Here is a 13,492-nt window from a genome sequence, read left to right as displayed (position 1 = left end):
GCCCTGCTAGAGCTGCCCCTATCAACTGTAAGTGCTGTTATTGCTAGATGGAAATGTCTAGGAGCAACATGGCTCAGCCACGAAGTGGGAGACCACACAAGCTCACAGAACGGGACCACCTAGTGCTGAAGTGCGTAGCGTGCAAAAACCGTCTGTCCTCGGTTGCAACACTAACTACTGAGTTCCAAACTGCCTCTGGAAGCAACATCAGCACAAGAACAGTTCATCAGGAGCTTGATGAAATGGGTTTCCATGGCCGAGCAGCCGCACACGAGCCTAAGATCACCATGCGCAATGCCAAGCATCAGCTGGAGTTGTGTAAAGCTCGCCGCCATTGGACTCTGGAGCAGTGCAAACTCGTTCTCTGAAGTGATATATCACGCTTCACCATCTAGCAGTCCCAATCTGGGTTTGGCAGATACACGGAGAACGCTACCTCCCCAAATGGATTGTGCCAACTGTAAAGTTTGGTGGAGGAGCAATAATGGTCTGGGGCTGTTTTTCATGGTTTGGGCTAGGCCCCTTAGTTCCAGTGAAGGGAAATCTTAACGCTACAGCATACAATTACATTCTTGACGATTCTGTGCTTCCAACTTTGTGACAACAGTTTGGGGAAGGCCCTTTCCTTTTTCAGCATGACAATTCCCCCGTGCGCAAAGCGAGGTCCATACAGATGAAGCTAGTTTTTTTTTCCTAAATTGGAAGTCTGAGATTTCCGAGTTCGCAGTTGTTTTGAACGCAGCATTAACTCAGGAACGGACTAACATACATCACTTTCCCATCAAGCCCATCTGCTTTCTCTTCTATACTGAACAAAAATATAAATGCAACATGCAAGAATTTAAAAGATTTTACTGAGTTACAGTTCATTTAAGGAAATATGTCAATTTAAATGAATTCATTAGGCCCTAATCTATGGAATTCACATGACTGGGCAGGGGTGCAGAAATGGGTTGGCCTGGGAGGGCATCGGCTCACCCACTTGGCTGCCAGGCCCACACACTGGGGAGCCAGGCCCAGCCAATCAGAATGAGTTTTTCCCTACAAAAGGGCTTTATTACAGACAAAAATACTCCTCAGCACCCCAACAACCCCTCTCAGACGATCCAACAGGTGAAAAAGTCGGATGTGGAGGTTCTGGGCTGGCACGGTTACACGTGGTCTGCAATTGTGAGGTTGGTTGGACATACTGCCAAATTCTCTAAAATGACGTTGAAGGTGGCTTATGGTAGAGAAATTAACATTCAATTATCTGGCTACAGCTGTTGTGGACATTCCTGCAGTCAGCATGCCAATTGAGCGCTCCCTCAAAACTTGAGACATCTGTGGCATTGTGTTGTGTGACAAAACTGCACATTTTAGAGTGGCCTTTTATTGTCCCCAGCACAAGGTGCACCTGTGTAATGATCATGCTGTTTAATCAGCTTCTTGATATGCCACACCTGTCAGGTGGATGGATTACCTTGGCAAATGATAAATTCTCACTAACAGGTACATAAAGTAATTTGTGCACAACATTTGAGAGAATTAAGCTATGGAACATTTCTGGGATTTTTCATTTCAGCTCATGAAACATGGGACCAATACTTTACATATTTACATTTATATTTTGTTCAGTGTAGTTAAGAGGATCAGGAGAATGTCACATCCTTGCTCCTCTCTAATCCTTATCCTCCAATGCCTAGATCTTTAAATAAGGAACACACTCTTAATAGAGGTGAGTATAGCCTGGAGGATCATGTAAGCATTGACAACCATCTAGTACACACAGACATAGCACTAGTAGGTCAGGGATATCCAAGAACACTCAGAAAACATGTTCCAGTACAATTAATTGTACATCTAATTCAGTGCACCTGAATGTTTCACACTTTTATAAGGATCATATTCCTTTGTCTCTAGCAGCTGATTCTGACCCAGGCTAGGAATTAGAGCATAGAGCCAGGCAAGGAATTAGAGTACAATGATAGTGCACTGATTATCATCTGAACTACTTTGACTGATCATGAACACACACAACAGGTTAAATTGTAGTCCAAAAAACATGGTGTGTAGAGACTAGAGTCTGTTCAATGGGAGTGTGTACTCTGGTGACTACAAGGAAAAAACACCTCTGGGGCAAGTTCCAAAAAAACAAATTGAGAGCAAAGGGAGAAACAAACATTCTTCTCAGCTAGAGTGGCCTCAAGGAGATTTATTTCAATCCCAGCTTTATCCTCTAGACCTGTCATACTTAACTCTGAACCTTGAAGGCAGTTCCACTGCATTTATTCATTTTCCCCCTCTAATCAGGGACTGATTTAGACCTGAGACACCGGGTGTCTGCAATTAATTATCAGGTAGAACAGAAAACCAGCAGGAAGTGAATACCTTTGCTCTAGACTCTTTGTCTCTCCAGGTAGCAACTAATGGACATTTAGGGAATTTTCACAAAGTACCTTTTTTTACCAAAGCCATGTTTTTTTATTTTCTAAAACCCTTGTGTTTTTTAATCTCATCTCCATGATAAGTGATAAGACTTCTCAAATGTTCTCTTTTTGACGTTCCACATGTGTTTTGGGCCCTGTTCTTGTTCATGGTTCTCTCCTATCACTGTTAATTGCTTTCTTACTTGGTTCAGATTCCCATTAGAAAATTTCAGGTGTCCAAGGCAATTTATTAACATTGCTCTAGCTTCATTTCCCCCCTGTGCTCGCCTGGACGTGGGTCACTCAGCATTGTCTAGTCTCTCTGCTAATGGGAATCTCAGCAGGGATAACTCCTGTGCATCTCCACCCCTACCAGGGTTCATATCACAGAGCTGTCGTAACCCCCGACAGGTGGCTCATGCCCCTATCCTGTCGTGCACCCCATTACACTTCCGTCCCTGTCTGAAACAGGTGAGCCTGTCTGCATTGGTGTGTCTCCCTGTGTCATCTCCAGACTGTCTCCCTGGCTTGTTGTCGAGGAAGTGCTCCTCTCAGTGACTGAGGCTGTGATGGAATGGCTGACGCAGCCTAATTTACCTGAAACGTGTCAGTGCTACTGCCCTGATTGAAAGGTAGCTGTGTTTGCCAACTGGAGTAAATAGGACAAGGGAGGGCAATGCTCAAGGAACACATATTGTGAATGAAATGTTTTTTCTATGAATTGTATGGAATTTGAGACCCTTTTCCAGGATTTTCATAGTTTATATTGTTCAATGGGAAACACTCCCATGAAATACTAGCTCAGTTCAACTTTCTGATGACGAGGTACACCCTGCTGAAAAAAACAGCCTACATTTCAAGCTGGTTCATGCTGGGTTAAGCTGGTATATCTGGTCTGACCAGCATGGTCTAGCCCAGGGATGGGCAACTGGCCCCCCTTTTGTAGGCCCGCGGATCTATTTCCACACAATGTTAATAAAAAATAATAAAAAAGGGTCTCAACTTAGAGTTAGAATAGTAGAATACACAGGGTGCAATTTCTAAATTTGAATGTGCATCAGCAGTTTTTCTCTTATGTCACTCACTGACAGTCACTCAATTAGCCCATGTCAGCTAACATGTTTTAAATGAGTAAGTTAGTCTAGCCAACTATCTAAACCTGTAGTAATCATGGTCGAATTATTGATCGGGGGACCGCCATTGATTTTGTTAGCGAAACAACATTTTCACATAGGTCCCCCAAAAGGCTGCATGTGTGAGTATGGATGTGGGTACGCAGACCCGCGAGCCACTGCGGCCCCTCATGAGTTCAGATTTTTGGTGGCCCCCACCCCCATCAAAGTTGCCCATCCCTTGTCTGGTTAGGCTGGCCGACTAGCTGCTCAAGCTGATGATGCTGGTGAGCAGCTCATGCTGGTGATGCTGGTATGCTGGTTACCAGTTTATGCTGATGATACTGGTATGCTGGTGACCAAGCTGGTGCATGTACATTGATTGATTCATTAATCTTATGCTGCACAAAGATAAAATAAAACAATTCTAAATTAATCCAATCTGTTAGTTGGACTTATTGCACCTGTTACTGACATGGTTGTTCCAGTTTAGATTGTTTAGGTAGTCTCATTTATTCATCTTTTTACCCTGGCAGTCATTCTGATTGCAGATTGTGGGTGAATAAAAGTTCCAATTGTTGGATATACCCACTCTGGCTGGATTCCAATATGGATTAAACATCGCTTTGCAAACCAGCATAACATGACTGGCAGACATGAGGTAGCCACTGTATTATATACACTGAGTGTCCAAAACATTAAGAACTCCTGCTCTTTCCATGACATAAACTGACCAGGTGAATCCAGGTGAAAGCTATGATCCCTTATTAATGTCACCTGTGTCCAAAACACAACAAAGGCTAGCCAACAGCAAAAACACAGTGAAGGCTGATGACCAGCCTATGCTATTTTCTTTCAGCAGGGCATAAACACAGCCAGCACTGAGAAATATGACTACACAAGGATGACAACATAGTGAAAACAAACTTGCCTCAGAGCTACACAATACAGCCAATTACCACTGTTCTAAACCATGCTTAGCGATTGTTCTCAATCTGTCACTCAAAACCAAACCCACGTCTTCAATCCACCTTCCCAAAGCCCCACTCCTACACACCCTCAAGAGCTTGACCGAGCAGAGCTAGACTTAGCTGGGGAATAGGGGAAGCTAGAGCGGCAGCGCTGGTCTTCCGGAGAGAAATGGGTGCATGTCATGGTCAAAGCCAATTAATCCAACTCTGACTTGACTCACTTGGTGCTGTCTATTGAAGGCCCAGTGATGGAAATAAGTGCCCTTGCTTTGTTTGTCTCTGTGTCATGCCCTTAACAATCTATTCCTACTTGTCTCTCTCCCTCTCTCTCTTATTACACTCAATATTGCTTGTTTGATCTCCCATCTCCATCTGTTTCTCTGTCCTGCCTTCCCATTGCTCCTTTTCAGACTGAATTGGAGATAAAGGCAATATTGACTGTTGCATCTGGTGAGATGGGCATGATGCCGGCTGCATGTCTTCCTCTGTTTATGGAGCTTTGCAGAGCTGGTACCTGAGTCATACGTGGTGACCCTGGATTAGGGATTATTACCACTAAACTACACACACTATGGCATGAGTGTCACGTCCTGACCATAGAAAGCTGTTATTTTCTATGGTAGAGTAGGTCAGGGTGTGACGGGGGGTTTTCAAGTTCAGATTTTCTATGTTATGTTCTAGTTTTGTATTTCTATGTTGGGTTTTGTTTGGGATGATCTCCAATTAGAGGCAGCTGGTCATCGTTGTCTCTAATTGGAGATCATACTTAATAAGTAGGTGTTTTTCCCACCTGGGTTTGTGGGAGATTGATTTTGAGTAAGTGTATGTTAACGCTTCGTCACAGTTTGTTGTTTTTTGTGCATTCAGTTTATTTTGTATGTATTGCATAGTTTCACAGTTCAATAAAATATGTGGAACGATAATTACGCTGCACTTTGGTCCGCTTCATCCTACAACAACCGTGACAGAATCTCCCACCACAATATGACCAAGCAGTGTGGTATGGACCGGTGGACTTTTGATGAGATAAGGAGTATATCCAGGGCTTTGGAGGAATTAGGGGCGGGAGAAAAGTGCCTCCCATGGGAACAGGTGGAGGCAGCGAGAGCACGGCAACGAGGGAAGCACGAGAGGCAGCCCACAATTTTCTTTTTTTTGGGGGGGTGCGCCTGCCCAGTCCGGTGTGTCCTGCTCCTCGCACTCGTTCCGAGGTGCGTGTCACCAGTCTGGCGCCACCTGTGCCAGCCCCACGCATCAGGCCTCCAGTGTGCCTTCCCAGTCCGGAGCTTCCGGCGACAGTTCCCAGTCCGGAGCTTCCGGCGACAGTTCCCAGTCCGGAGCTTCCGGCGACAGTTCCCAGTCCGGAGCTTCCGGCGACAGTTCCCAGTCCGGACCCTCCTGAGACGGCCGGCAGTCCGGACCCTCCAGCGGTGGTCTGCAGTACAGAGCCTCTGGCGACGATCTACAGTCCGGTTCCTCCTCCGACGATACACGGTCCGGTGGCACAAAAGCAGAGGGATCAGCGGGCGGAGCGGGGGTTACGCCCCGAACCGGAGCCGCCTCCTCTGTTGGAGGATCCGCGGGATGAGAAGGTTCTTCGTACTGCACCAGAGCTGCCATAGACATTAGTCACCCACCCTAACCCTCCTTTTTTTGTTTTAGGTACGTTCGGAGTCCGCACCTCTGGGGGGGGGTGTACTGTCACGTCCTGACCATAGAAAGCTGTTATTTTCTATGGTAGAGTAGGTCAGGGCGTGACTGGTATTTTTTTTCTTCTAGTTTAGATTTTCTATGTTGGGTTTTGTTTGGGATGATCGCCAATTAGAGGCAGCTGGTCATCGTTGTGTGTAATTGGAGATCATACATAAGTAATGTTTTTCCCACCTGGGTTTGTGTGGGATTGATTTTGATTTTGAGTAAGTGTATGTTAACTCTGTCACTTTTTTTTTTTCAATCAGTTTATTTTGTATGTATTGCATAGTTTCACAGTTCAATAAAATATGTGGAATGATAATCACGCTGCACTTTGTTCCACTTCATCCTACGACAACCGTGACAATGAGATTATTATTTTGTTTTACTGTGTCTACTTCTGCCCGAACAGAGCTAAAGCCAAACATCCATGTTACAGACTGCTTAGACAATCACGTTTAATCAGTGTGCAGTATTGTATGATTTTAGTCAGCCAAACACCAACGTCTGTCCTTCTACTGGTTTTCATCTAACAGGGTCAGACCTAGTTAGGGCTAGGCACCTTTTTTCTCCACTTCCATCCTGTCTGAATGACGTGCCCAAAGTAAACTGCCTGTAGCTCAGGCCCTGAAGCCAGGATATGCATATAATTGGTACCATTGGAAAGAAAACACTGAAGTTTGTAGAAATGTTAAAATAATGTAGGAGAATATAATAGATATGGTAGGAGAATATAATATGGTAAGAGAAAAAACAACCAGATTTTAATATCTTTGGAGAGACCATCCTCTTAGAAATGCAAGAGTAAGAGACGGTACTGTGCAGCTGTCTTCATCAACCTGGCCAAGGCTTTCGACTCTGTCAATCACCGTATTCTTATCGGCAGACTCAACAGCAGTGGTTTCTCAAATGACTGCCTCGCCTGGTTCACCAACTACTTCTCAGACAGAGTTCAGTGTGTCAAATTGGAGGGCCTTTTGTCCGGACCTCTGGCAGTCTCTATGGGGCTACCACAAGGTTCAATTTCCGGGCCGACCCTTTTCTCTGTATATATCAATGATGTCACTCTTGCTGCGAGTGATTCCTTGATCCACCTCTACGCAGACGACACCATTCTGTATACATCTGGCCCTTCTTTGGACACTGTGTTAACAAACCTCCAAACGAGCTTCAATGCCATACAACACTCCTTCCGTGGTCTCCAACTGCTCTTAAACGCTAGTAAAACTAAATGCATGCTCTTCAACCGATCGCTGCCCGCACCCGCCTGCCTGACTAGCATCACTACTCTGGACGGTTCTGACTTAGAATATGTGGACAACTACAAATACCTAGGTGTCTGGTTAGACTGTAAGCTCTCTTTCCAGACTCACATTAAGCATCTCCAATCCAAAATAAAATCTAGAATTGGCTTCCTATTTCGCAACAAAGCCTCCTTCACTCACGCTGCCAAACATACCCTCGTAAAACTGACCATCCTACCAATCCATCGACTTCGGCGATGTCATTTACAAAATAGCCTCCTACACTCTACTCAGCAAACTGAATGCAGTCCATCACAGTGCCCTCCGTTTTGTCACCAAAGCCCCATATACCACCCACCACTGTGACCTGTATGCTCTCGTCGGCTGGCCCTCGCTACATATTCGTCGCCAGACCCACTGGCTCCAGGTCATCTATAAGTCTTTGCTAGGTAAAGCTCTGCCTTATCTCAGCTCACTGGTCACCATAACAACACCCACCCGTAGCACGCGCTCCAGCAGGTATATCTCACTGGTCATCCCCAAAGCCAACACCTCCTTTGGCCGCCTTTCCTTGCAGTTCTCTGCTGCCAATGACTGGAACGAATTGCAAAAATCGCTGAAGTTGGAGACTTATATCTCCCTCACTAACTTTAAGCATCAGCTATCTGAGCAGCTCACCGATCGCTGCAGCTGTACACAGCCCATCTGTAAAAAGCCCATCCAACTACCTACCTCATCCCCATATTGTTTTTATTGACTTTTTTTGCTCTTTTGCACACCAGTATTTCTACTTGCACATCATCATCTGCACATCTATCACTCCGTGTTAATTTGCTAAATTGTAATTACTTCGTTACTATGGCCTGTTTATTGCCTTACCTCCTTACTCCATTTGCACACACTGTAAACAGATTTTTCTATTGTTATTGACTGTACTTTTGTTTATCCCATATGTATCTCTGTTGTATTTTGTTGCACTGCTTTGCTTTATCTTGGCCAGGTCGCAGTTGTAAATGAGAACTTGTTCTCAACTAGCCTACATGGTTAAATAAAGGTGAAATAAAATAAATTATAAAAAGGTCATATTGAAAATTTGCTCCCTGGATGCAATTCCTATGCCTTCCACATGGTGTCAGCAGTCTATGTTCAAGGTTTAAGGCTTGTAACTTCAAAAACGAATAAGAAATATCAGTTTTAGCATAAGGACACAGTCTTTTAAATTCGTGTTTGCGCGCCATGAAGACATTACGCACCTGCTAAAATCGGTTTCCTATTGAACATACTACTTTCCATAAGAAATATTATAGTTTGATTACATTTTAGGGTATCTGAGGAGTAAATTGAAACATATTTTGACTTGTTGAAACAAAGTTTAGAGGTAGATTTTCGGATTCCTTTCTCTGCAAGTTGAACGAGTGGGTTACTCAAATCGATGGCACCAACTAAACAGACATTTTGAGATATAAAGAAGGATTTTAACTAACAAAACGACACTACATGTCATAGCTGGGACCCTTTTGGATGACAAATCAGAGTAAGATTTTCAAAAAGTAAGTTAATATTTAAACATTATATGCGAATTTATGAAACCTGTGCCAGTGGAAAAATATTTTGATGTGGGGCGCCATCCTCAAACAATCCCATGGCATGTTTTCGTTGTAATAGCTACTGTAAATCGGACAGTGCAGTTAGAATTTAAGCTTTCTGCCGATATAAGGCACTTATATGTACATACATTTTAAAAATCCATAATATTTATGATTATTAATTTGTATTGCGCGCCCTCCAGTTTCACCGGAAGTTGTCCCGCTAGCAGGACTCTTATCCCTAAGAAGTTTTTGCCTAGTTAAATAATGGTAAAAAAATATATAATTGAGATTTGAACTCTATAACAATAGCCTAGAATATTATTTGTTTGTACTACATTATTATTATTTTCATATTATCAAATATTAGGGTTGCAAGACTTCATTTATGAAATCCACTTTATAAATAATAGCATCTGTATTTACTATTCCAGCTGCTGTCAATACTAATTATGACGTCATCGCTTTACTCTTAGTGACAGCTCGACGCGAGACATTACAGCGCGTGTCCTGTCCTGGAGTCAAATCTGTTTACCACAGATGTTCTTGCTGTAACATGCATTTGAAGAGGAGGATAGTCATCATTATTACAGATCTGTTTCTCATATAGACCAATCATGCTGCCGGAGGGAACGGAGCCGACGAACTGTACTCTGTGTTGCTGTGCTCTGACCAACAAGATTTTGATGGTCGTTTTTATGGTCATCTTGATTTTTGCTATCTTGTTCGGCAACTCGGTGACTTTAGCCGTACTGTGCGGGACTAAGCACTTTCATACGCCCCAGGGATATCTGAAAGCGTCGCTAGCGGTGGCTGACTTGGCGGTAGGGATATTTGTGGTGCCAGTCTCTGTTTACGCAGAGGTGTCGCTTATGTTTAACAACTCCGCGCCAGAATGGATCGTGAGCAATTCACAAGCAACGACTTTTCACCCGTGCTATTTAATTGGCCCCATTTTCGCTGGCTGCACCTTTGTATCCATTACGACTATATTTTTCCTTACTATCGAACGGAGCATCGCAGTTTTGAGACCGTTGCACAAGGAATCAGTCATTACGCGCAAACGGACCACTATCCTCATACTCTTCTCATGGGTGGGAAGTTTCTTTCTGGCAGTGTTTCCGATGATTTTCAGCAATGAAATTGCCCTCGAATATAACCTTTGTAGTAGAATGTGCAATTACGCACTAGGCACCATCGACACGTTTCCTTCCCAGGCATGGAACATTCTCCTGCTCTTTCCCGCGTTTGATTTCACACTCCTTGGTGGAACCGTGGTGATAAATATAATTTCATTGTCTAGCATACGCCAGAACTCAAAGCAGAGAAAACATCTGGCTGAAAGCGAATGCCAAAGCGGCTCCAAACCCACTTTCTCAGATATCAAGGCTGCCAAAACAATAGGGTCCTTAACGCTGGCTTTTACGGCATCCTTCACCCCCATTGCTGTCTTTGTCGTGGGAAATGTTCTTGGAAACGAATGGTGCAACTTTTCGCTTTTTGCTTTTTGGATACTGACTACGAATAGCTGTTGGAACGTTATAATATACAGCGTGAGAGACCAGAAGTTTAGGTTGCGCGCGCACAAACTTTTGATTCCTTCCCAAATCAATCATGTCACCAAGACCTCAAAAACGGTGGACATTTTGTCTTAATCTTATTTTGACATATTTGTGCATGTCGAAATGACGGACTTATGATAAAGGTACCAAAGACAATGTAACAACGAAAGAAAAGCAGCCTACAGAGAAATGCTAGGCTATGGTATCTCTGTGATCGATGCTTTACGCACACACATGTTCGAACAGTGATCATCAACAAGGTTCAGCCGCAGGCAGATTTTTTTCTTGAACGTATGGTTAATTGAACATAATTACAAATAATAATAAATAATAATAAACCGGTGCGCCTGGCAACAACTACCATAACCCGTTCAAAGGCACTTACATTTTTTGTCTTGCCCATTCACCCTCTGAATGGCACACATACACAATCCATGTCTCAATTGTCTCAAGGCTTAAAAATCATTCTTTATCTAGTCCCCTCCCCTTCATGTACACTGATTGAAGTTGATTTAATACAGTGACATCAATAAGCTATCATAGCTTTCACCTAGATGTACCTGGTCTGTCTATGTCATGGAAATAGGTGTTCTTAATGTTTTGTCAACTCAGTGTATATTTCTCAGATTTTTTGGGAAAACTTTGGAACAGATTTCAAAAATTAAAATCACTTGGAGCAGATTTGCTGGTGTTTTTACAGCCTTTTATGTCCAACAATAAAAAATAAAAGTACATCATAAAAGTGTAACACGTTTTCAAATATGATGGCATAGCAGCTTTGTCTTATTTAGGCTGTCATGTTCAGTGCACACTTAGCCATTTTGTGAAAGGATTGTTTTCAGTCAGCAATACTTGTCTGCGTGTAAACTGTGTGTACTACAATTGCTCAAATATGCGGTATTATTGACACAATGTGTTCTCTGACTATGAAAAATAAATGTATTTTTGTTACAAATACAATTTAGGGACCCTGTTCAGATGGGTGGAAGTTGCACTTTCTATTAACACCATAATTACAGACGGGAGCTAAACCTCAACTCACTCTGATAGGCTACTTTGGGGTAGAGCGGCGTGTGAGGGCGCAGAGGGTCAATCTCACCATTAGCAAGAACATGGCAGCATATGTATTTGTTTTGTGCAGCTATTATAATAGTTGGATATTAAAATGGTAGCCTAAAATGAATGAATAGGATGAAGAAGATGTGTAATGCGTCTGTCCTGTCGTAGGTGTCCTATAGGCAAGCCGAAGTGTCCATCATTGTCACTCTGATTACGCACACACCCACTCGTACAGCACGTGCGCACGCACGTACATGCACACAGGGAGCAAATATTCAAACGTTGCCAGTGGTAATCTTGAGCAGATTTGGGATTTTTGTAAACCTGTCTTTAATTTCATTTTGGGGATTATGGCTCGGCGGAGCTGCAATCATGAGTTTCTTCTCTGATATCCAGGCTTGCGCTTGCCACTCTGTCGCGGTGGCTGACCATTCACATGAGAGCCATCGCACAATTTAAAATGCTCGTCGCCCCCCACTAGTGCGTTAGCTGTGCACTTAAAGGTCTCTCCTCATTTCACTTCATAGATCTAGGAGCGTGTGTGCGCTTAGGTGGAAACTTTTTTGGGGAGAAACGCGCGCCTTTTGTAACATGATGCTCTAGCACAGGGGTGCATGGGAAAACTTTGTGGCTCGAAGGCCACGTCGGGATTTTGAAATTCAAAGGAGGGATGCATTTTTTGGCGATCAATTGTTTGTTAAAATCAATTTGCGGGCCTCCCGAGTAGTGCAGCGGTCTAAGGCATCAATACAGACCCGGGTTCGATCCCAGGCTGTGCCACAGCTGGCCGTGACTGGGATACCCATGAGGCGGCACACAGTTGGCCTAGCGTCATCCAGGTTAGGAGATGGTTTGGAAGGCTGAAATTACCTTGTCCCATGCCGTTCTTGCGACTCCTGTGGCGGGCGGGGCGCATGCACACTGACATGGTCGCCAGGTGTACGGTGTTTCCTCCAACACATTGCTGCGGCTGGCTTCCGGGTTAAGCAGGCATTGTGTCAAGAAGCAGTGCGGCTTGGCTGGGTCGTGTTTCGGAGCACGCACGGCTCTCAACCTTCGAGTTGCAGCGATGGGACAAGACTGTAAAAAAAGGGTAGAAAGAAAATTATACATATTTTTTTTAATGTCTCGTGGGCCAGATTGAAGTGCCGACGGGCCAGATGCAGCCCAAGGGCCATACTTTGCCCCCGCTATATATGTTTCTAGACCCCCGAATAGCAACATAGACAAGGTGGCGATAGCAGAGATTTTGTTGTCCGTCTTCCCATTTGTGGCAGAAACTAAGAATCATCATCTTGAAAACATCATCACCATTGATAGCTAATTTAAAAGAAAACCAACTGCAGATGGGAATAATAGCTATTGTAAGGAAAGTTTAGGTTTGCTTATTTGAAATTTGTGGCAGCTTCCCCTCTCTTTAGACCCATTGTAAACAAAGACAGGCTATTTATTAATTGTTTGTACTACACCTGGAGTAAGGAGGAAAGCCCTGGAAAGTGTGCCAGTCACGTTTCTGTGCAGATGGTTTTTATCCCCTACCAAGGTTGTCTGCTTAGCCCCTTCTAAGGCCATGAGACCAATATATACTGAACACAAATATAAAGGCAACATGTAAAGTGTTGTTCCCATGTTTCTTGAGCTGAAATAAAAGATCCATCTCAGATGTTGTGCACAAATTTGTTTACATCCTTGTTAGTGAGCATTTTTATTTTGGCAAGATAATCCATCCACTTTACAGGTGTGGCATATCAAGAAGGTGATTAAACAGCATGATCATTAAACAGGTGCACCTTGTGCTGGGGACAATAAAAGGCCACTCTAAAATGTGCAGTTTTGTCACACAACACAATGCCACAGA

This window comes from Salmo salar, chromosome ssa02 (genome assembly GCF_905237065.1).
Source record: "Salmo salar chromosome ssa02, Ssal_v3.1, whole genome shotgun sequence".
Classification (NCBI taxonomy): Eukaryota; Metazoa; Chordata; class Actinopteri; order Salmoniformes; family Salmonidae; genus Salmo; species Salmo salar.
The sequence above is the reverse complement of the archived record's forward strand: the minus strand, read 5'-3'. Positions refer to the sequence as shown.